The sequence below is a fragment of the Hemicordylus capensis genome, chromosome 1 (assembly GCF_027244095.1).
Source record: "Hemicordylus capensis ecotype Gifberg chromosome 1, rHemCap1.1.pri, whole genome shotgun sequence".
NCBI lineage: Eukaryota > Metazoa > Chordata > Lepidosauria > Squamata > Cordylidae > Hemicordylus > Hemicordylus capensis.
Genome location: NC_069657.1, coordinates 385352183 through 385376048, shown reverse-complemented (window position 1 = coordinate 385376048; position 23866 = coordinate 385352183). Strand labels below are relative to the sequence as shown.

The 23866-nt window shown below is 43.2% G+C and overlaps 1 protein-coding gene across 14 annotated transcripts in view; it reads left to right on the top strand.

Moving 5' to 3' along the window:
• RGS7 (regulator of G protein signaling 7) overlaps positions 1 to 23866 on the top strand; it is a 281681-nt gene that overhangs the window by 118627 nt on the left and 139188 nt on the right. The gene's annotated exons all lie outside the window — the stretch shown is intronic.

Sequence of the window (23866 nt, the reverse complement as noted above, 5' to 3'; positions counted from 1 at the left end):
ACACATGAAGAATTTGAAGCACCTAGACATGTGGAGTAAAGTCTGAAATGTTGAGCAGTTCAGTTAAGTGCAGTTTTATAGCTCTACATGATGACAGATAACTTTGCTAGTTATCCATTTCCCATATTAAAAATAAATAAATATAAATGTGTAGCATGGAGAGGATCAATACACAAGAGAACCTTCAACTGTGGTATGAAATGCAATGGATATTCCCATATTTGTTTCTATATTTGAAAATGTAGAGATGTTTTTATTGGAAAAATTCAGCACTGGGAAGGCAAGAACAGGTTAAGTAGATTGCATTTGATTAATTCCAGTTCATAAAGCTATTAAAAGCACCAAGCTAAGTGCTGGGAAGAGCAGATCCACTGTTATTCCAGAATGTTATCTCACAAAATAGGGTTAGGATGGCATCACAGGCAAATGCACTAATGCAAAGCAAATATTTTGGTCTTGGGAGTAATAAGGCACTGCTAAGAAACAACAGAAAAGCTTAATGTTCTGGCAATCTACGTGCTATCACTTAAAACAGGGGAGTCAATGTCACCATTTTCAGAATCAAACAAACTGTTTTCAGGCATTGCGTTGCAAGCAATTATAAAATAATTTGGCAAATACATCGTTGCTAGCACAAATGTAGAGTGCTTTATTTGGATGCAGAAGGCCCTATGTTCATTTTCCAGTTAAATGAATCATTCAGTAGGCGATGAGAAAGATCTCAGTCTGAGACCTTAGAACTGTTTGGAGTAGACCAGGCCTGCACAACATAGGCCCTGGGGGCCGGATCCAGCCCTCAGGGACCTTTTGACTGGCCTCCAGGTATCCTGCAGCAACACAGGAGCTGGAAATTGCCTTATAGCACCATCCTGTGCATGCTTTATAAGAAATATGTTCCATGGTGTACCCAGTGAGTCTTATTCCCATGTAGCGTGCCTAGGATTGAAGCCTGAAAGCAATAGTGATTTAGGAAGAGGATAAATCAGGGGCTTTGCTGATTGAGCAGGGCAGGACCTATTTTCTGGCCATTATCATTGGTTAAAACTATGGGTCCCTAGACAGGGAGAATAGATCCACAAGTAACTAATAAGATGTTTAATTTTAATGTAATCATGTGCTAAAAAATTACCTCGGCCCCTGCATGTCAAGTTGTGAATGGTTCCAGTCCACCAGGGCATTTGAGTTGTGCAGCCCTGGAGTAGACAATGCTGAGCTAGATGGACTATCAGTTTCATATGTTTATAACATTTTGAATCAGTAGAAGGGGATCTGGCAAAATTCAACTATAGTAGAATGTAAAATGGACTGATGAAATTCTAATGAGAATTGCTTGAATTGACCCTTTGCCCCTTTCCCTTTGGGAATGTTAGCAATAAAGATCTCACTGTTTTAAGTAAAATTCTATATTTGGGTTACTGCTTCTCTCACTGAATTGGGTCATACAAAGTTCAAGCAAGCTGGAGCAGATGGGTTGAAATGGGAAAATGCAGGTGGCTAGTTCTTACTGCACATTCTAGATTTGTTGTCAGCATCTTTCTTTGCATTTCAGCTGAAACGGCCTTCATTAATACTGTAAAATGGTTGAGATTTCTAGTGTTACCCCCAAGGCCCAAACAATACTGTAGCACAGTTCAAACTGACAAATAAATCTGCTGCGGTTTGTTACCTTTGCCCAAATGTGTCACTCTTCCCAATGAGGTTTCAGGATGAAATTGCTGAATATTAGCTCCTCTGGAGCATTTTTAGCTCTGAAAATGAAGCTGACAGCAGAGATTCCAGCCCAGAATCTCTGCTCTTCTGTGCATACCCTTACACGCATGGGCTTTCGAAATAACATGAGTTTTCATGTATTAGCTTGAGGAAGGACACCATCAAATAATAATAACAACAACAACCACCACCACCACCACCTTGGGAAGGACTCGATGTCTGGATAAAACAAACCAGTCAATAACACCTGTCTGACTGTGTAAACAAGAAATAATAAATGAAATACATGACAGATCAAGTGAAGCATAACTTTTAAAATTAGGAGATCGTGCTGGTCTATAAAGATACATGTAGCTAGAGACTGGGTGAGTAGATAAATCTGGCACACTATGCAGAACACAAGTACATTTTAATTAGTGGGACTTACAAATGCAACAAGCTTGTAGAATTCAAAGAGAGCTTAATTGCTTTATTGATTTTTGCCATGGGTTTGGCATGATGAGTGCAATACCTAAATATCACTAGCTTCAGCCAAAAATCCTGCTGGTCATGTGATTCTAAAGATTTAGTCTGTGTTTTCTCTGGGAAGTGGGAAAGGATATATTTTTTTTAAAGGTTTACTTCATTTGCAGGTTGAGTTCAGTACTTGGTGGCTTTAAAATCAAAGATTTATTAGAGCCACTGTACAACCCTAGGACGTACATCAGGTGACTGTGCACAGGAGCTGTCTCTCAACACAGGAGCTGAGAGACACCATCCTGGTTCAGAGGTAATTGCAAACCATGGTTTGTCATTACATGCATGAGCTACAGTGAGCTTTGGGGTGTGTGCTTCCTCCTGCTCTTGGGGTGACAAGAGAAGTGTTGATGCTTCTGTTTGTGGTTTGTAACAATTGTTTCATCAGGTTAGTTAATAACTGAGGATATGAAATCAGGATCAGATCTGAAGGACTACCTACTACAACATGAGCCTGCCTGGACCCTTCTTTCATCAGCAGAGTCCGTTCAATAATCTGTTATCTAGGGTTAGATGGGTCATGATCAGAAGGAGAGTGTTTTCTCTTGTGGCAGCTCATATTTGGAATGTCCTCCCCAGAGAGACTCATGTTGCACCAATCTTGCTGTAATTTTGGGACCAGGTGAAGATTTTGTAGCCCAGCCATTCCAGCATATGTAGTAGATGATTTTTTAAAATTAGTATGACTCTGTTTAATTTGATTGGCTGAGGATGGCTGCTACTTCGGGGGTTATGGATTTTGTGGTTTTATTTATTGCTTTATTTTTTCTTTTCACTGTATATCATCTTCTGAGCTGTATGTTGAAGGACAACTAACAGGCTTACTTACTTACTTAAATAAATAAGCAAGCAAGCAAGCTTTGTAAAACCCACAGTTTCTCATATACAGATGACACAGGAGGGTGTGATTAGTCTCAAATCATGAGTGGAAACTCTAAATTTATTTCCCTCACATGGAAAGGTCAAGTGAAGGAAAACACGAACCTGAGGCTTACTGTAGCTTGTGCATATAATGAAAAACCATGGCTTATTGCTACATCTGAACAAGGATGCTGAGAATTCTTGTAAACATGTACAGGATTGGGCTTTAGGTCTTGTAAAAAGGCTTTGCTTTGATCAAACAGCTCCATTCTGCAAGAATAATGGAAAGTTTTTCAAGAACTGAGCTTGCTAGAGAAAGCTGAAACTTCTTAACATTCATCAGATCCCTTGCTGGTTGTAATCCTTTCATGTTCTTTCATAAGAACAGCCCTGCTGGATCAGGCTCAAGGCCCATCTAGTCCAGCATCCTGTTTTCCAGGTTCCAAAAATCCAAGCACTGCAGATGTTTGGATTTTTACCTGTGGGGTATTGTATAATTTCTAGTTTGTCTGATGGTTAATTAAAATACTATACATGTTCTATAGAGTGTTTAATGGTAATATATGGGTGGGGTTTTTTTTTCTGTCCTAAGAAAACAGATTTGTAACTCCTTTTTTTCCTTGATAGTTTGAGACTTTAGTCTCATTATGTTTACTATACATTTTGTCCTTAAAGCTTATATTCAGTCTGATTTAATGTGCAATCTTAATTTGATACAATAATGGCTATTTTAAGGTTACACGCATAGTTCTTGTTTGCATTTCTTTCTTATGCAAACAACAACCTGGTTTTATTGTGGTGAGTCCTCAATTTGGAGAACTAATTCCCAGGCAATAAAGAAAGCAAGGACCCAGCATAATTTTGCAGTAGAATATTGTAGCTTTCAGGAAAATGATCTTGAGACTGCAAGGAAATTGAATAAGTATAAATGTGTGGCTGTTTCTTGTTTTGCAGTAATTATTAAAAATAATTTTATTTTGTTGTTAGCCACTTGAGTACCAACTGTAGAAAAGCTGGATAGAAGACAAATAGATAGACAGACAGACAAAATCTGAGCCAGGGCTACAAGAGCAAATAAGAGAAAAGATACAAAACTGTTGAGCAGGTCAGCTTTCTGACTTTCTGTTCCTTTCAATCAGTGATGTTCCTGTGGTATTTAAGAAAAAACCCATTCACAGAAATTGAGAGCTGGCTCTTCTTGAGCTAGCAGTCACAAGACTGCAATGTAGGAAGGAACTTTCCCCTCACTTGTCTTCACTGCACCTAGAAGACCAGGAGCCCTTTCTCATGAGCAGTGAGAACGGGCAAGAGGGCTAGTGGGGAGGAAGCCTTTAAAAGCTTATCTACCCGCAGACCATCCAATTCTTCCCCTTGGGTGGGCGGATCTCCTGGCCAGATGATTGCTGGCTTCTGCCAGTAGCTCCAAGGGTAGGGGTGCCAGATGCATCGCCCTGGGTTGCCCTGCCTCCCAGACTTCCCATAATGCACAAGTGCGCAATGCATTTTGGGGTTCCCACCTCCCCTCCCTGAAGCCGACTGGGAGCCCTGCAGTTGGCCAGTCCTGGCTTCAATCAGCCAAGTCAGACAATAGTAGAAACGGGATTAGGAGAGCGCTCGTTCTTCTAACCTCGTTTTGGAGGGTGACTCCGTAGGCAGGCTTGCTGCTGCAGCATTGCCAGGATTGGGCCCAATCCTGGCAGTACACATGCATGTGCAAAACCAGGCTGGGTTTCCTTAGCCCAGTTTTACATGCACATGTGAATAGCTTCCATGTGTTTAAATAAAGCTGCCTCTTCCAACTATATTTATTTTCTGTCCCACCTTTTAACTTAATCAGGTCCTCAGGGCAGCTTAAAAGGTCAATGTCCTCACAACCAGAACAATTGTGGTTAAAGAGTTAATTGTGATCAGCCAGACCCGTGTGCTCCTGCTGAGCATGTCATGAGAACCCAGAATTCCTGAGCAACCCAATTTAAATCACTGCAGTTAACCAGCATTTAACTGGGATTGCTAACCAAATTCTGCGGGAGCACATGTGGCTGGCTGATTTCAGTTAACTCTTTAACTGGAATCATTCTTGTTGTAAGAATGCAGCCAACAAAAATTAAAATGCATGTCAGCCTTTCCATAAAACACAATTAAAAATGGTTAAAATCCAAGAAAGATTGGAGTAAGTGGTAGGGATGTCATAATTTAAAATCTCATGTTTCTCCCCGCCTTGGTATCTTAACAGGATCGATCTGTCTGTCTTTGATGTTGAATGAGTTGACTTCCCTTCTTGTTGATCTCTGTGACTCACTTTTCAAAAGTGCTCTCACAATTCAACACCTAGAATCTGAAGAAAGAGGAAGCTCCCACATCACTCAGAAGTCTTGAGAAGCTGGAGCTGTAATGGTCAAACATTATGCAGCACTAATAACTGGAAGCATTGCTCTTCTGGAAACATGGGATCCAATTTGAACGAAGGCAGTGACCTACCAAGAATGTTTAAAAGAGCCACTCCTTAAGCAGTTTCTCAAGGAAAAGGTTTTCAGCAAATAAATTATTTCTCAAGATACTTCCCCGATATTTAATATATACATCAAGATCCTTTTAAGCATTGTTGCGTATACTACTATGGGTCAAACTACACATTATGGGAAGCTCACTTGTGGGAGTTTTCTAGGACAAATAGCAGCCATGGGAAGCCCTTATAACTATGCAGTAGTTATCCTGCTCAGGATTGTGGCAGGAGCAAAGGGTTAAATACCCCTACTCCATGCCATGATGTCAATCTGGATTAGGCCCCCTCTTGGCCATTATTTATGGATAGGGGAAGAAGAAAAAACAAGCGTGGAAGTGCTCAATATGTGCTTCTTGTAATGTATAGTTAAGTGTTTGTGAAGTGAACCAGCTGACTGATCTCCCATTGAGTACAGTCCAGTCTACAACAATTGGATATCTGACCTGCTATTTGAGGATCTTTTATAATAACTAGCATATTTCTCAGTGTTGTAACTCAACAACAAATATTTATATATCGCTTTTTAACAAACCTTTCCAAAGAGGTTTACATACAGCAATAATAAATAAACAGGGATCCCTGTCCCCAAAGGACTCTCAGTCTAAAAAGAAACATGGTAGACACCAACAGCATTCACCGGAACTACTGTGCTGAGGGTGGATAGGACCAATTACTCTCCCCCTGATAAATAAAGAGAATAAATAATTTCTCATTATTTAGCAGATGTTACCTCTCCCTATTATATGATTGCATCTTTCAGAATGGCAAAATGGTACTGCATTTGATCCAGTATTTCTTTCACCATTATATTTCTTTATTTTGTGAAATAGGTTTCCTTGGCTTCATTTAATATAAGAAGAATAGGGAAAGGTGCAGAAAGGAGCAATTAAAATGATTAGAGAATTGGAGTACTTGACCTATGAGAAAAGGTTGAAACATTTATGGATCCAGCAGGACTCCTCTTATTCTTAAATGCAGAGCCTGCTTTGGTGTTTCTTTTATTTCATTCAGAAGAGCATAGAAATGGCGGGGTCAACTTGGTTGGAAAACCATGCATATAGGAAGTTGCCAAAAGATGCCTTCCCAAGATAAGACCTCCTTCTGTCATACTGTTGTTTTGCTCTTTTAATTTAACATTCAAGCCTTGGTGCTGGCAGCATAAGAAATCCCTAAATGGGTATGCCCTAACAGAATCAATATCTACATAAGATGTGAGCCACCTAATGGAGCAGCAGGGAAATGATTTGACTACCAAGCCAGAGGTTGCTGGTTCAAATCCCTATGGGAAACACCTATATTGGGCAGCAGCGATATACGAAGATGCTGAAAGGCATAATCTCATACTGCGTGGGAGATGGCAATGGTAAACCCCTCCTATATTCTACCAAAGACAACCACAACTATCAATAAGGAGGTTTTGGGGTGTGTGTATTTTTGGTTGCCATGTTCAAGTTATCATCATTTTTAAAGGTAGAAAACCAGCAAGGCAAATGCACAAACACAATCAAAAGGAGAGAAAATACATGCTCAAGCAACTTCAAAGTGTTGCCAACTGTCATAAAATCCCTGCTTCACATATTAACAGTACTTTGGCACTAGCTGTGGACTAATTTTGTGTGACAAATTCCCAGCATGTGTTCAACTAGAACTGAAAGTGTGCATTGATATAACCACTCAGAAGAGCCACCTTTATTTATTGTTCCATTTCTATACCGCTTTTCATTAAAATAATCCCAAAGAGGTTTAGAGTATAATTAAAACAATGCACAATTAAATTACAAATTAGAAGTACAAATATTAAATATAAAAATAACATATCTCTAATTAAAAGTTTTTAAACCCGTATAAAACAGTAACAGAAAATAGTGGCGGCGGCAGCAGCAGCAAAGACTGTACTCTCATATCAAAGCCTGGTTGAAGAGCCACGTTTTTACTTGTTTTCTAAAAACTGTGATGGAGACTGAGGAGTGGATGCCAGCCAGGAGAGCATTTCAAAGCCAGTGGGCAGTGACTGGAGGGAATGACTGTCCTGAATGCTCGACAGCTGAGCCTTTCTCACGGTCGACATGTGGAGCAGAGCCCCCGCTGATGATCTTGTCAAACAGGCAGAAACCCTTGGGAGCAGGTGGTACTTCAGATATTATTATTATTGCTACACAGTCAGACAGGTGTTATTGACTGGTTTGTTTTATCCAGACATCGAGTCCTTCCCAAGGACCTGGGATGCCAGAATTTTATTGTCAATGTTGTTGCTGTTGTTATTATAGATATCGTCGCAGAATATAGGCTGTTCCCAGTAAAGTTGGTTTTTGTAATTGGCTGATGGTGATTTCTGTGGCCCCTATGGTGTTGAGGTGCTCTTCAAGGTCTTTTGGAACTGCACCCAGGGCGCCAATGACCACTGGGATTATTTTGGTCTTCTTCTGCCACAGTCTTTCAATTTCAATTTGTAGATCTTTGTCTTTGGTGATTTTTTGTATTTCTTTTTCTTCCATTCTGCTATCCCCTGGTACTGCTATGTCAATTATTTTAACTTGTTTTTCTTTCTTCTCGACTACAGTTATATCTGGTGTATTGTGTGGCAGATGTTTGTCTGTTTGCAGTTGGGAGTCTCATAATATTTTTACATCTTCATTTTCTTCAGCTTTTTCAATTTTATGGTCCCACCAATTTTTGGCTACAGGTAGCTTGTATTTTTTGCAGATGCTCCAGTGTATCATCCCTGCTACCTTGTCATGCCTTTGTTTGTAGTCAGTCTGTGCGATCTTTTTACAACAGCTGATTAGGTGGTCCACTGTTTCATCTGCTTCTTTACAAAGGTGGCACTTGCTGTTTGTTGTTGACTTTTCGACTTTTGCTCTTATTGCATTTGTTCTTAGTGCCTGTTGTTGTGCAGCCAGTATTAAACCCTCTGTTTCTTTCTTCAAGTTGCCATTCTTAAGCCATTGCCAGGTCTTGGTGATGTCTGATTTTCCACTTATATTGTGTAAATATTGACCATGCAGGGGCTTATTTCTCCATTTTTCTGATCGGTTCTTGACTTGTTCTTTCTTGTAGGGCTGCTTAGTTTCATTGGTGTTGAATAGTTTCGCGTTATTGACCCTTTTAAGTACATCTTCTTCACTGTCCTTGATGTATTCTTCAAGGCCTCTTTTCTCCTCCTCTACTGTTTGAGGGACTTGTAGCATTCCTCTTCTACCTGAGCTGCGAGGGAGGTAGAGCCTATCTACATCACTGCGGGGGTGCAGAGCATGATTGCTGGTCATTATTTTCCTGGTCTTACAATCTAGCGTCTCTAGCTCTGCCTGGGTCCAGTCTATTATTCCTGCAGTGTATCTGATAACAGGTATAGCCCAGGTGTTTATGGCTTGTATGGTGTTCCCGCCATTGAGTTTAGACTTGAGGATTTTTCTAACTCTCCTGATGTATTCATTTCCAGTTTCTCTTTTAACTTCAGTGTGTGCAATGTTATCAGCCTGGAGAATGCCCAAGTATTTGTAAGGTTCCTTCTCTTCCAGGTTCTTGATCTTGCTTCCATTGGGCAGTTCTATTCCTTCTGTTTTTCTTATTTTCCCTCTGTTCATTATTAATGCAGCACACTTGTCTAGTCCAAACTCCACTGCTGTATCGCTACAGAATATACAGACAGTGTTTAGCAGTGATTCAATTTCTGACTGGGACTTTCCATACATAAGAACATATGAAGAACATAAGAACAGCCCTGCTGGATCAGGCCCAATGCCTATCTAGTCCAGCATCCTGTTTCGCACAGTGGCCCACCAACTTCAGATTGTCCATGTACAGCAGATGTTTTATTTTACTTGGTGTTTTAGATGTTTGGTATCCGAGGCCTGTTTTGTTTAGTATTTGTGAAAGTGGAGTCATGGTGATTACAAACAGCAGAGCGGATAGTGAGCCACCTTGGAAAATGCCTCTTCTAACGCTAACCTGTCCAAGTGTCTTGCCATTGATTGTTAACTGTGTACTCCACATGCTCATTGCTTTTTTAAAAAAAATAAATATCTGAATGTTTTGGCTGACACCAGTTGTTTCTAAACATTTTAGTATCCATGTGTGAGGCAATGAATCGAAGGCTTTCTTGTAGTCAATCCATGCAATACTTAGATTTGTTTTTCTTCTCTTGCAATTTTCTAAAATCATTTTGTCAATCAGCAGCTGGTCTTTTGTGCCTCTGGTGTTCGGGCAATTTCCTTTCTGTTCAACTGGAAACTGTTTGTTAGTTAATAAGTGTTGCATCACTTCATCTGCTATTATTCCAGTTAATAATTTGAACATGGTTGGAAGGCAGGTTATCGGTCTATAATTACTTGGAACTGCACCTTTTGCTGGGTCTTTCATGATGAGATGAGTTTTCCCAGTTGTTAGCCATTGTTCAATATCACCTCCTTGCAAAATGTGACTGAACTGTTTTGATAGTTGTTTATGAAGGCTTGTTAGGTGTTTAAGCCAAAAGCCACGCAGTTCATTGTCGCCTGGAGCAGTCCAATTTTTAATTTCCTTTGCTCTTTCACTTATTAATTCTGGTGTTATTATTAGATCTTGCATTTGTTGGTTACATTTTTTGACCTCTTTCATCCAGCCTGCTTTTTTATTATAATCTATTGGATTGTCCCATAATTTCTGCCAGAATTGCACTGTTTCTTCTTTATTTGGTGTTTCTGTGTTTCTTGCAGTTTCTCCTTCTATGCTTTGGTAGAAACGTCTCTGATTAGACTGGAATTGGAGATTCTGCCTGTGTTGTGTAATTCTGGCTTCATATCTGCTAATCTTCTTTGACACTGCTGTTATTTGCTGCTTTATTATTTCCAGGAGTTCTCTAATTTTCCTTGAATCTAGGTGGTATTTTTGGATCAGATACTGTTTGTTGTTTTCATTCTTCTGCTTCTAGTCTTTCATATCTTTCAATTTACTAGCATCTGATCTAAGCCTGGAGATTTTATTTTCTAATCGAATCTTCCATTTAGGTGATGTACTACTTTCTTTTGTTACAGGTCCACTGATCTTATATCCGAGCTCTTGTGTTGTTATTGTTGCTGCACTGTACATTAGTTGGTTTCTTTCTTGCAAATTATTGGTTGTTATTTCTGCAAGTGCAGCGTTGACATCTTTTAATGCCTGAGCAAGTTGTTTTTTGGCAACTGTTTTTAGAGCGGGAAGTCGAACCCTGGTGGTTGTTTGGTTCATGTGCTCAGTTATTTTTTGCTTTAGTTCTTGTTACTTTTCTGTTAAATGGCATTCGGGTTTTTAAGGTGAAGGCAAAGGGGAGGTTGCCTGGTTTTGATTTTGAAACTGTTCAGCAACAGTGGCATCCTCTATTTCTAACACCTCCTCCATCTGCGCCTGAGCAACTTCTTCAGTTCTTGGTAATTCTTCTTCCATATCTTGAGTCTGTGTTGCTCTTTGCAGTTCTTCCAGCTCAACTTCTGTGAATACTTTATTTCTTATTATGAATCTTCTCTGGTCTGCTAGCCTTTGTTCTGTTATTTCTGTATCTGGATGCTTCTCTTTCCAAATCTGGTACATTCTTTTTAAATAATCTCTTCTAGTTGGACTAGACTTGTAATAGCAGATCATTATTTCCTTGTTGGCATTTTTCGTATATTTTTTCCGGTTAAGTGAAGTTTCTTCCAGTAACCTTGCAGTCTCCAGCCCTGGTTGCTCAGCTTCAGTTCCTGAGTCCTGTAGCCCACTTGCCACCAGATGTGCAGGGACTCCAGCACCTAGTGCAGTCCTTGTTGACCCGGGCAACGACTGATCCAATATAGATTTATTAAGGTTACGTCTCACCATATTGTAAATGGGAGAGGCACTCTTTGTCTGGCTCCTCTGGTTTGACCTGTCCAGTATGGTTGGACCTCTCGCTTAGCTCTCACCTTCCTCAGAGCACGCAAGCCCCACAACCACGCCAAGGTAGTGCTTCACTGGGAGATTATTATTATTATTATTTTACATATTTTTATGCCACCCAAAACTTACGTCTCTGGGCGGTTTACAACAAGATAAAAACAACATTAAAACATTAGTTAAAAACAAAAACAAGAAATTTAAAACAAAACAATTTTAAAAATTTAAAACAATATTCTTAAACAACATTAAAAACAATCAAAACAGTATCAGTTAAAAGCCTGGGTGAACAGATGCGTCTTTAAAGACTTTTAAAAAATTGTCAGAGATGGGGAGGCTCTTATTTCACTTGGGAGCACATTCCAAAGCCTCGGGGCAGCAACGGAGAAGGCCCTTCCCTGAGTAGCCACCAGATAAGCCGGTGGCAAAGGCAGACGGACCTCTCCTGATGATCTCAATGGGTTCATGATGAAGAAGACATTCTCTTAAATACCCAGGGCCAAAGCTGTTTAGGGCTTTATAGGTTATAACTAACACCTTGTATTTTGCCTGGAAACATATTGGCAGCCAGTCTAACTCCTTCAATACAGGAGTAAAATGGTCTCTCCGAGATTACCCACAGACTAGCCTGGCTGCCGCATTCTGAACCAAATGAAGTTTCCAGACTACGTACAAGGGCAGCCCCACATATAGTACATTACAGTTGTCCAGTCTGGAGGTTACCAGCAGATGTACCACTGTATCAGCCGAAGTTGATAGAAGGCACTTCTGGCCACTGCCTCAGCCTGGGACACCAGGGAGAGACTTGGATCCAGAAGCACCCCCAGACTGCGTACCTGTTCCTTCTGGGGAAGTGTGACCCCATCCAGAACAGGCAGATCAAAAACGTCTCCCGAGTTTCGACCCTGCACAATGAGTACCTCCGTCTTATCTGGATTCAGTCTCAATTTGTTATCCCTCATCCAGCCTATTACTGACTCCAGGCAGGCATTTAGGAAAGTTATGTCCTCTCCCAATGCTGGTGACATGGAGAAATAGATTTGGGTGTCATCAGCATACTGATAACACCCTGCACCAAATCTCCTGATGATCTCTCCCAGCAGTTTCATGTAGATGTTAAACAACATTGGAAACAATACGGAGCCCTGAGGGACACCATACAAAAGTTCAGATTTTGAAGAACAGCAGTCTCCAAGGTATACCATCTGGAACCTGCCCAAGAGATAGGAGTGGAACCCCACCGCAAAGCAGTGCCTCCCACCCCCAACCCTCTCAGATGCTCAGAAGGATACTATGGTCAATAGTTCTGAAAGCCACCGAGAGGTCCAAAAGGACCAACGGAGTCACACTTCCTCTGTCAGTTCCCAGTTGGAGATCATCCATCAGGCCAACCAAGGCAGTCTCCACCCCATAGCCAGCCCAAGGGCCCAAACTGTTGAGGACTTGAACATTATAGTTACTTCCACAAAAATGTGATCGTGATTATGCCTTATTTCAACCAGAAAGGGTTGTGGGAGGTGAGGAAGCAGCTCAATCTTGCAGGTGATCAAAATCAGAGGTTTTCTTAGAAGATAATAAAGAAGCCAGCTTTAATGTGCAGATTCACCTCAAGCCCATTAATTATTTCGGTCAATTTCTCCTATAAGTATGCAGCAGCCCTGGGATGGAACATTATGGAGAAATGACACTGCACATCATGTGGTCCACTATTTTCTTCCATTTCATTTGTTTGTATCCAAAGTCGTATTAGTAGAACTTGGCATTCCCAATGAGTTTCCTCACCTGGTCTTCCCCACTGCAGTTCCTTGTACTCCTGAAGGTCAGGGGACCGACCAGAATCATGTAGGGTTGGGCACACAGCCATTGCTCTAGCTGAAGTTAATTTTGAAAAATAAGGGGAAAAATTTGATTCCGCCCCCCCCCCCCCGGAAAATATAACCAGATTTCATCTTGCAATGTGGAAGTCAGTTATATTTGAATTTTTGAAATATTGTTCTAATTAACCAGGTGGTAGTGGGGAAACAAATGGCAGGAGATGCAAATTGATTACTGCTTGACATCTTTTGTCAGCATTGTCTTGATTATATGTTCTTATGTGCTGTTGTAATGTTGCCTTGCTAATTAGTGGCTGTTGTGAATCATTCTTTTCAAATGGCTACTGACAGGTGCTTTTCACAAACAGATTTTTCTTTTTCATACATAGAACATTCTCAAAGACAGGTGTGCATATGAGGCATTGTATATCTCTTATTTGAGAGCTACATCTCTTCTTTGAGAGAGTTATTTCCATGCATGCATGCATACACATAACATGTAAAGCTCCTGAAGGACAGAAATATTTCTGAGTTGATAGGATTTAATAGATATATGTAGGCATATGTAGAATTACAGGTAATCAACCATTATTTCTACTCCTACGCACTATTTTTGTTTAGAAAACAATCTTTAAAAAAGATTTTTAAAATATTATAAACCGTTACATTAAATGCTAATAGAAGCAATCCAAAAACACCTCTGCATCAAAAATAATCCCAAACCACAGGAAATCTATGTTCTGCCTTATATGCTGTGCAGTGCTCCGCTGATGGAAGACCTGGGTGCACACACCGGCTCTGTGAATGTGAATGCCTATTGACACTGCTTGCAAACGTTCAGAGTTTCCATGGCTCCTAAGGACTGAGTCACTGCTGTAGTGATGTTGCTCCCATTGGAAATAATGGGAGCAGCATCACTACAGCAATGACTCGATACTTAAGAGCCACAGAAGTTCTGCATGTGTGCTAGCAGCATTGATGGGCTTTCCACACTCATAGAACCAGCACATGCACATGCTCTTCCATCGGCCAGGCACTGTGCAGTATGTAAAGCTCTGGATTCAACTGGTTACTCAACACCATTCTTTGAAAAGACATCTAAATAACCAATAAGTTTGTTCAAATGCGACCTTGTTTGATGTCATATTTTGTCCAAGATGAGCAGGTCCCAGATTTTCCCAAAACACAATGGGCAACATCCAGACTAATTACCACTGAAATCAATGAGGCAATTTAGCTATGACTAAGCTAACTCCCAATAATTACAATGGGGCTTAGTCATGACTAACAGCCTGGATGTTGCTTGTTGTCGTAGGTGATGCATTCTTGCTTCTCATGTACTTGCCTCCAGTAGTTTAGCTGCCATAAATAATAAAATGATTGGAGTTCTAGTGTTAGGAAGATTAACAATTTTTTTCTTTATACAACTGTAACTTTCTGTCCACTCCTACTCCTTGTACTGCTTGCCCTCTTGTTATGCTGAAGAAAGTTTTTTGCAAACAATAAGTCTGTTTTATTTCTTCCCTGCATGTTCAATAAAGAAAGTTGAATTTAATTGTGTAACATTTGCAAGAGGATGAAATAACATGTGAAATCATATTGTCAAACTAATTAATCACTGACATAAATACTTTGCCTTCAAGAGATTTACTCTGAGAATAAATTATCCCCATTTGTTTACATTTCTTATATAACCAATTCAGGGATTTTTAATACAATATTATAATGAAAAGATGCCATGTAGAACCAGCTAGACAATATGCCTATTGCATGATTGGGGACTGTTTTGTAAATAGTCATGGGGCTATTCACACGATCGGACAGACCTGGAAGCAGGTTCCTGAGTGCTGCATGACCCTCATGGACCTACTGCCAGGTCACACTGAGTGCTTCTGGGGCAGGCGAAATTGGTGTATGTTTGTCCTCCTGTCCACATGCTGGGTCCAGAATGTAGCAGCAGTGCCTGCACTGTACCAGAGGTGATGGGTGTCCGCAGGACTTTTTGCAGGGAAAGTAAAGCCAGCAATCTGTGAGAGTATGCCCCATTGAATTCAATGGGAACTGGCTCAATCAGTGTGCGGGCAGGGAGTGCTAACTCTAGCCCCTCCCTCTCGATGCCCGTGCTAGAACTTCATTGGAAACCTGGGTGCTTCCTCCTTAGGATGTCAGCCAGAGTTTCTGACATTTCCTTTAACATATAAGCTGTTTGTGTATTGGTATGTCTAGCCTTGCTAATGTTTCTTGCAGCTCTCCTTGGAAAGCAGCAAGTTGCTTATTGGTCGCAGAGCTGGGTCTTTCTTTCTCATAATCTCAGCAGCTATTTTGTGCCTTACGCACATGGAGGATTTGCTGTTTTCTGAAAAGAAATGTACAGCCTGAAATGCTCTGTGGCATTGTCAGAGCTGGTCTGGTTTAAACAGATAAGGAGATAAATGGACCACAAGAGGCTAAGTGCTGAGGCAAAGCAAAGAAGCTTATCCTTTCCTTTGGAGTTTAGGAAGTAAACACTGACATATCAGGAAGGCAAGACACTCTGCCAAAGAACAGCTGGCACTTTCCAGATTAGATGACTTGATCAAAACTAGAAGAGGATTTCATTGTATCGCCCTAATTAAGCGATTATGGATTTTGTGTTTTTCTAGGTAATGTTGATGAACAGTGGTGGAGAAGTGATTTGGGGTACAGGTTTCCAGATATAAGGGCATAATGGCTTGCAGTAGTAGGGGTGTCTTATATTTGCCAAATATAAAGCAGAAACTGGGATGGTGCATGTTGGAAAAAGAGCTGTGCAGCAAAAGGTCCTGAATTGTCTCTTCTCCCATGAACGTTTGCTCTAATTTTGCTAAACAAGACAATTTTTATGGTCTAGACCAGAGTTTCTCAACCACCGGTCCGGGGACCGCTGCCGGTCCCCGAACGGTTGAGTGCCGGTCCCTGACTGGGAGTCAACCCCGCCCCCCCAACAACTGCAATCAAGGCACTCACTTCCTCAATTTTGCACATGCCACGGAAGAGGAAGAGTATCACCTTCTTGTCCCTTGCCTCTATGCGCTGCTGAGATCTTCCTACAGCTATCTTATTCCCTATCTTTACAGCTTCAAACTGTATGCGGTGCGGGGGCATGAAAAGGTGTGGCAGTGGGTGCCTCTTGAAGGGCTGCTGGTTCTTGCATGCTCATTGTTTGCAGCCAAAGGTTGATTGATTGAAACCCAGCTGCCTATTGTGGTCGAGGCGCCTTGAGAGGGAACGCTGTTTCCCTCTTGCATCGGTGGGGTGTTGTGGTCCCTCTGCCCCCTGTAACCCCCTGGTCTGCACCGCCGGTGGAAGATGGCAGTCCCCTTTATGACCTCGCCGGGTGCGGGGCACAATCTCTGGCCGGGATCATGCCGCAGTGAGGGCTAAGCAGAGGAGGGAGGGAGGAGGGCTGCCTTGGCTCACCTCGCAGGTATGCACGGGCAGCAAGTGGGACCGTGTGAGCTGCGTGGCCCCAAAGGCAGGCTGGTGTGATTGGCTCACGCAGGGGAGTTGGGAGGGGGGCACAGAAGTGCGCGTTGTGAGAGAAGATGGGGGGACACTTGCTACACTCTGGTGCGCAAGCACAGTGGCGGCAGCTCTTGGACCCAGGCGACCTTCCGAGTGCAGTCCGGTGCACCATTGCCTCACCCACCCTAAACAGTGCCTCGTCTCCCCAGCGAGGAAAATGAGGCATCCACCACTACAACGCCCCACGCCCTCCGCCATCTCAGAATCACCCCCTTCCCTTTAATGCCAGGTCCCCACCGCTCTTCTTCACATTTTCTTTCACCATTAAAAAAAACCCCATTCCCAGCACCTGCCATGTAACCATTTTTAACGAGTTTTGGAGGAGCAGCACGGGTTTCATTAGGTCCACCTCACAAAGTGCACATCTAAGAGCAGGATCCAGATCAAGTCAGGTGATCATGACCAAGCAGCATTGACACAAATGAGAGATGACTAAATTAATTTCAGTGGGTGGTCATGACTAACGTTGTCTGGATCCGGCCCTGCGACTACACAACTCCTGCTAAAACTCCACCTCCATGATGAGAGGGTTAAACTGTAGATTTCTGGCTCTACTGAACTTGCCCAGCTCTCCTCTCCTCACCTCCTTTTTTCTTTGCTTGACATCCAGCCTGATGAAGCATTTTGGGGGATTCAAAAGCTTGCTTGTGTGTTGTTTTCATTGGCCCAATGTAGCTTTTGAATTTTTCTAATGGCCCAACATCCGCTCTCCATTGAGTAATCACAAGCACCTCCACCCCCACCCCGCACATACTGAAGACATACTGGAGACAAATTTGTTCACCCAGGCTTTTAGATTCAGGGGTTCTCAACCTTGGGCACCCAGACATTGGTGGACTTCTACTCCCATAATCCCCAGCCATAATGGCCAAATGCCATTGTGGTTGGGGCTTATGGGAGTTTAACTGAGGGACCCAAGGTTGAGAACCCCTAATTCCAAATTTAATGATTTTAATGCTTATATTATTTTAATTGTAAACTGCCCAGAGATGCAAGTTTTGGGCAGTATAGAAGTCTGATAGATAGATAGATAGATAGATAGATAGATAGATAGATAGATAGATAGATAGATTTGAAACCCCTTTACTAACTGCTGGTCCGGGGAAACTGCGCATGAAGAATGTAGCGGTCCTTGAAACTCTGCACGAAGAATTTAGCGGTCCTTGACTCCAAAAAGGTTGAGAAACACTGGTCTAGACCAGTGTTTCTCAACCTTTTTGGAGTCAAGGACCGGTAAATTCTTCCTGCAGAGTTTCAAGGACTGCTACATTCTTCATGTGCAGTTTCCCAGACCAGCAGTTAGTAAAGAGGTTTCAAGTTTATCTATTAGTACTATACTACAGGCATGCACAATTCAAATGACCTGGGGGACCAAAACTGACTGTGACTTGGCTTATGGGGGCCAAGGTCAATTTTTAGGGTGCTGATGATTACAGTAACACTTAATATCAATCAATTAATTAAATCAAATTAAAGTGAAATTAATTAAAATGAATTTAATCAAAATTTAACTTTTGAAGTTCTGGCCAAGATTAATTTAAATTAAAATAAAATAAATTGAATTAAAAATTCTAATAAAATAAATACAATGCAATCTGTACAAAATACATAACAATAAAATGCATTGTTCTTCCTTTCCACCTCTGCCAAATCATCACACTTAACACAGAGCACTTCTAAGGAAAAAGATTAGAGAAGTTTTTCTCTTAATTTTTGATAAGAAGATTATACTTTGATCCTTCACCACACAGGCTTTTATAAAAACGAAAGAGAGAAGCAAGAGAGGGAAAGAATAGGGCAGGCTTGGCTTGAGAGAGAGACACAGAGGGATAGAAAAAGGAAAAGGAGATGGAGCAGGCTTGAAGGGAGAGAGGGAGAGAAAGAGAAAGAGCTAGAAAAGAAAGAGATGGAAAGAGAATAGGGAGGTTTGGCTTGAGGGAGAGAGAGAAAGTCTCTATAAGCTGCTCAGATCTTGCAGAAGGAGCTAGGTAAAGAGGCATAGAAAAAGCAAAATTAGGCAGGAGCCTGGGTAGGCAACAAGGGAACTGACAGGCCTAGGAAAGGATGTTTAGCTGAGGGAGCAGTTGAGGAAGGAGGGGTAAAGAAGGCTAGAGAGAAAATGGGTAGATAAGATTGGTGCATGTGGCAGGGGACTGCAGAGAGACTGAACTTATTCATTTGAAATAACAGATCTAATCTTAGGATGCAGACATCTACATTTTCTACAGACAATGCTACATTTTCCTGAGATTTAGCATTCTTGTGAGTTCACCCTCATGAGGCAAAATAAAACATTGCCACATGTAGAGATTTGTGGGTCCCCCACAAGACATATTAACTTTTGAATATGGAATGTGATTGTGGCACCACCAAATCACCTTATCATTGAAAATGACAGTTAAAAGTCATATTTTGATGACTTCACTACAGCATGTTTTCTTGATAGGACTGGGCAGGAGTGAAATCGATTTAAATGCTATTTATAAAAGCCATTTATACCTTGCCCTGACGAGTTAACACCCTCACCCCACCTGCGAACCTCTGTGTAGTTTTTAAAAAATCTTCTAATTGCAGCCGCTTGCCGCTTTACTTGCCGCTTGTCTTCCCTTGCTGCGAACCTCCGTGCATATTTTTAAATTCCGATGCTGAGGGGATGGCTGCTGGGTGGGGGATGAGCCAGTGGTCCTTCTACCCGCCCGCCCCACCCATGCCTGCTTTGAACCTCTGTGCTTAAAAAATTCCTGACATTCCAGCCGCCGCGCGGCCGAGGGGACGGCTATGGGGGGGGGTGAGCCCATGGTCCTTCCACCCACACACACCCCGCCGGCAGCGGCGGAGGATCCCAGAGCGACGCCGTGGCCTGCCATCCCGCCCGGTGTCGCTTCCCAACTGTGAGGGACGCCAGCAGGTGTTACTGCGCAGGCGTCCCTCACAGTTGGGAAGCGATGCCGGGCGGGATGGCAGGCCACGGCGTCGCTCTGGGATCCTCCGCCGCCGCCGCCGGGGTGTGTGTGGGTGGAAGGACCATGGGCTCCCCCCCCCCATAGCCGTCCCCTCGGCCGCGCGGCGGCTGGAATGTCAGGAATTTTTTAAGCACAGAGGTTCAAAGCAGGCATGGGTGGGGCGGGCGGGTAGAAGGACCACTGGCTCATCCCCCACCCAGCAGCCATCCCCAGCCATCCCCTCAGCATCAGAATTTAAAAATATGCACGGAGGTTCGCGGCAAGGGAAGACAAGCGGCAAGCGGCTGCAATTAGAAGATTTTTTAAAAACTACACAGAGGTTCGCAGGTGGGGTGAGGGTGTTAACTCGTCAGGGCAAGGACCGGCACTCAAGTCGTCGCGGACCGGCACCGGTCCGCGGACCGCCGGTTGAGAAACACTGGTCTAGACCAGTGGATCCCAACCTGGGTTCCTTCAGATGTTGATGAACTACAACTCCCAGCATCCCCAGTCACAATAAATTGTAGCTGGGGACAATGGGAATTGTTCAGCAACAGCTGGAGGAACCCAGATTGGGATCCACTGGTCTAGTACAACAAGCCTCACACAAGCAAGGCAAGAAAGGCTGTATTAATAGGAGAGATGTGCAATGTTATCTGCTAGTCATATGACTTACAAGGAACTCATGTTTGGGAGGGCTTAGAACTGTGGAGAGGAACTTACATGTTTCACCTGTGCATATGGGTTTCTTGCTGCTTCCTGGTTGCTGCTCTGCCAAATGATTAGGGGCGGAGCCACCATTGTACGAACGGGTTCAAGAACTCGGCTGCCAATGGAAAGGGCCGCTGAAGCCTGCAGTGGGGAGTGGCTCCAGAAGCGCCCCGAGAGAACTCCCCCCCCCATGCCCGGGCTCCAGAGAGCCCCATGCGAGCAATCCCCTGTACTTTACAGGCAGCGTTTGCTGCCCGATAGCCTTTTATTTCCCTTTCTCTCTCTCGGCTGCCTCAAATGACAGGGGAGAGCTTGCTCGTGCTCTCCGGAGCTCAAGGCCACACCCCTTTGTGCATAATGTCACGCTGGAGGGAGAGAAAGGGAAATAAAAGGCTGTCAGGCAGCAAATGCTGCCTGTAAAGGATAGGGGAGAGCTTGCTTGGGGCTCTCCGGAGCCCAGACATGGCGGGGGGAGGTCTCTCGGAGCTCTTCCGGAGCCCGAGCAACACCCCGTGTGCAAGATGTTACGCGCATGGGGTGTTGCTAGAGGGGCCTCCGGGCAGGGCTGGACTCAGGCCACTGTTTGGCTGGTTCTGTGCCTGCAAGCAATTATTGTTCTATTAGTAAGCAGCATGATGTGGTTTGTCAGTGGAGGCCTGGCTGCTTTGCTTTAGCTATACTGTCTCTAGCCACCTCTTCTCAGCCTCTGGCTGCTTGTAGCAGAGGTAAGACTAGAGCCCTCCCCCGCCACCCCACCGGGTCTGGAAGAAGGCAGTTGCCAAAGGCTTTAGTCAGTGTGAGGTGTGAATGGTCACTTCCTTCTTGAAGTGAATGCTTGAGCACCACTGACCATGGGTGGGGAGCAGCAGCTGGTAGCCAAAGTGGCACAGTGTAGAAGGGAAGGGCTGTAGTGGCTGAAACAGCTGGCTTGCATTCTTCTCTCTGTGTATGGATCTTGTATTTGCAGTGCACAGAAATGTGTTTTAGGGAATGCTTGAGTTTGTCATATATTAGGCTGGTCCACACGACCTCTGGCAGGGTAGAAGGAGCGCTCCGTCTGGCTAGGAGAAGAGCCAAGCACACTTTCCAATGTTCAGGTGGGAAGCAGGGAGAATTTCATGTTTGAGGGTGCAGCTGGGGAAGACGGCTTTTCCTCCCACCTTGGTAAAATGGTGGGGATGGAATCTGGGTTGGGCGTGTTCATCCTACCCAGCTTCTGCCTTGCAAATGATCATTCTCCCCATCTCCTGCCTTCAGGTTTGCAAGCACACAACTGCTGATTGGGAGCACACCCCGGTCTCCTACCCATATTGGATGCACCTCCTACCCTGCCGGCAGTCATGTGATCGAGCCTAGTATCAAAAAGTGCTGACATTCTAAAGTTTTGTCACGGCAGGAATCTGGTCCATAGTTGCTATTATATTCTGGTGAAAAGGATTTTTCCATGCTTCATTGCATTGAAGACAAGTCAGGTTTGTGTTAAGTGGAAAACAGGAACGAGTCGAGCGCACACGACCTACTTCCAAAACTCACAGAAAACAATATACTGTAGAGCTTGGTAACCTTTCTGGCTAAGTTAACTGTCATGCACATTAAAATGCATCATTGCTTGAACTCTCTTGAAGGAAGCAAATCTTATTTCAAATTCATTCCTTTCACTGTATGCATGAACTCCAGAAGTAGGCAAATTTTGACGTAAACACTGTTTCCATGTCAAATGGCTTATCTGAGAACTGTCACCAGGAGACTGCATGGGGCTTTCTTTTCAAGGGAGGTAATGACACTTAATTCATGTGGAAATCAAAGAAGGCCATGAACAGGAAAACTAAGCTTTTAAATTCTCCCAAACGCTTGTGTTTCAGGCTATTGCAAATGCTGTCCTAGAAACTGTGGGAGAGGGAATCCAAGCAATATTTTTCAATACTGTATATTTCAAGACAAAAGAGAATTCTTTACTATATAATCTTACTGCCACAAAGCAAAGACACAGAAGCTGGCATCTGCATCTGCATCCCTTCAGGAACAGAAGCATGTGCCCGCGGTTCCAGAATCTAACACCTTAAGCTGCATGCAAGGTTACCAGCACCAGATTTGGAATTGGTTGCATAAAGTACTGAACAGGTGGTTGGTGCTGTCATATTTGACAGCACTGGTTACTGTTTGGGAAGGGGCATGGCTCTTCAGGTGCTCTCTTCCCTTCTTCCCCTTCCCCATTGGAAGCAAGTATGAGCCTTTATTCAGGTTCTCCGCTCTGTCAAGCAGCAGTTGCTTCTGCTTATTGTGAGAGGGAAGGTGCTGGGAGAGACACAAGAGTTCCCTGTGACCTCAGGAGAAAGCAATAGGATTGGCAAGTGCTTTTTAAAAACCCTTTGCTTGCACCCTGATTTTCCCTTCAGTTCAGAGCATTGTCAGCACCACCTTAGGGTGAGATACTATTAGACTTTTTGTACTTCTCTGTGAATACCTGACTGCAAATACCCAAGTAATGTATCAAATATGAATCAGCCTGTCTATATTATTATCCCCATTGCTCCTTAATATACACACATAGCAACTGAGCTGAGCTTTTGTCATGTGTGTAGTGATGCTGCCAAATGGTATCCAAGCACAGCTCAGAAGTCAAATCCAGTGGGGTCATAATCCTCATCTTTAGTGTGAGACAAGCGTTATTACTCAGCCGTTCATCACTAGCTGGGCTTTTAATCCATGTCAGAGCAGAATGTAAACCTTGCCTGCTTCTCATCCATTCACCCACCTCGTGCCACCAACCACCTCCCAAGTGCATTACTGTTCTGCTGCAGCAGGAGAATGGAAGAACGTCTCCCCACCCCCCACCCCACTGCCATGAGAACCTTAACAGTGCTGGAGAAACTACCATTTGCCAGCATCCTTTTGTCTATCATGCAACCATGACAGCATTCCAGGCATCAAGGAGGGAAGGAACAGAGGTCCCTCCATTCACTGGCTGCCACCACCAGATCATCAACAAAAATAAATAGAGAGGAAAATGCTGAGGGAAAGGCCAGTGGGCAGGTGGTGAGAGGTGTTAGGTTTGTATGGAGGCTTGGGGAAGGGAGTGGAATCTGTCATGCTCCCAGTGACTTCATTGAGAGAATGATGGGGTCTGAAACCCTATCTATAATCCAAAAAGTGACCTTAGTCTTACTCAAGGGCTTGCATGTGCCTGCCCAACCTAGGGAAGTGAATTTGGAACAGTTGACCCTCATGCTGGTAAATAAATTGATTTTTGAAACTGCACTGAATTTTAAAGTTTAAGAAACTAAGTCCTACTGGGGATGTGGAGCTAGCCACAGAATTCTCTGAACTGTGAGCTGAGATCAGCCACATCATCTCTGTACAACTGGGGCTGCCCAGCCCTGAATACATGAAAGAAGGTTCCT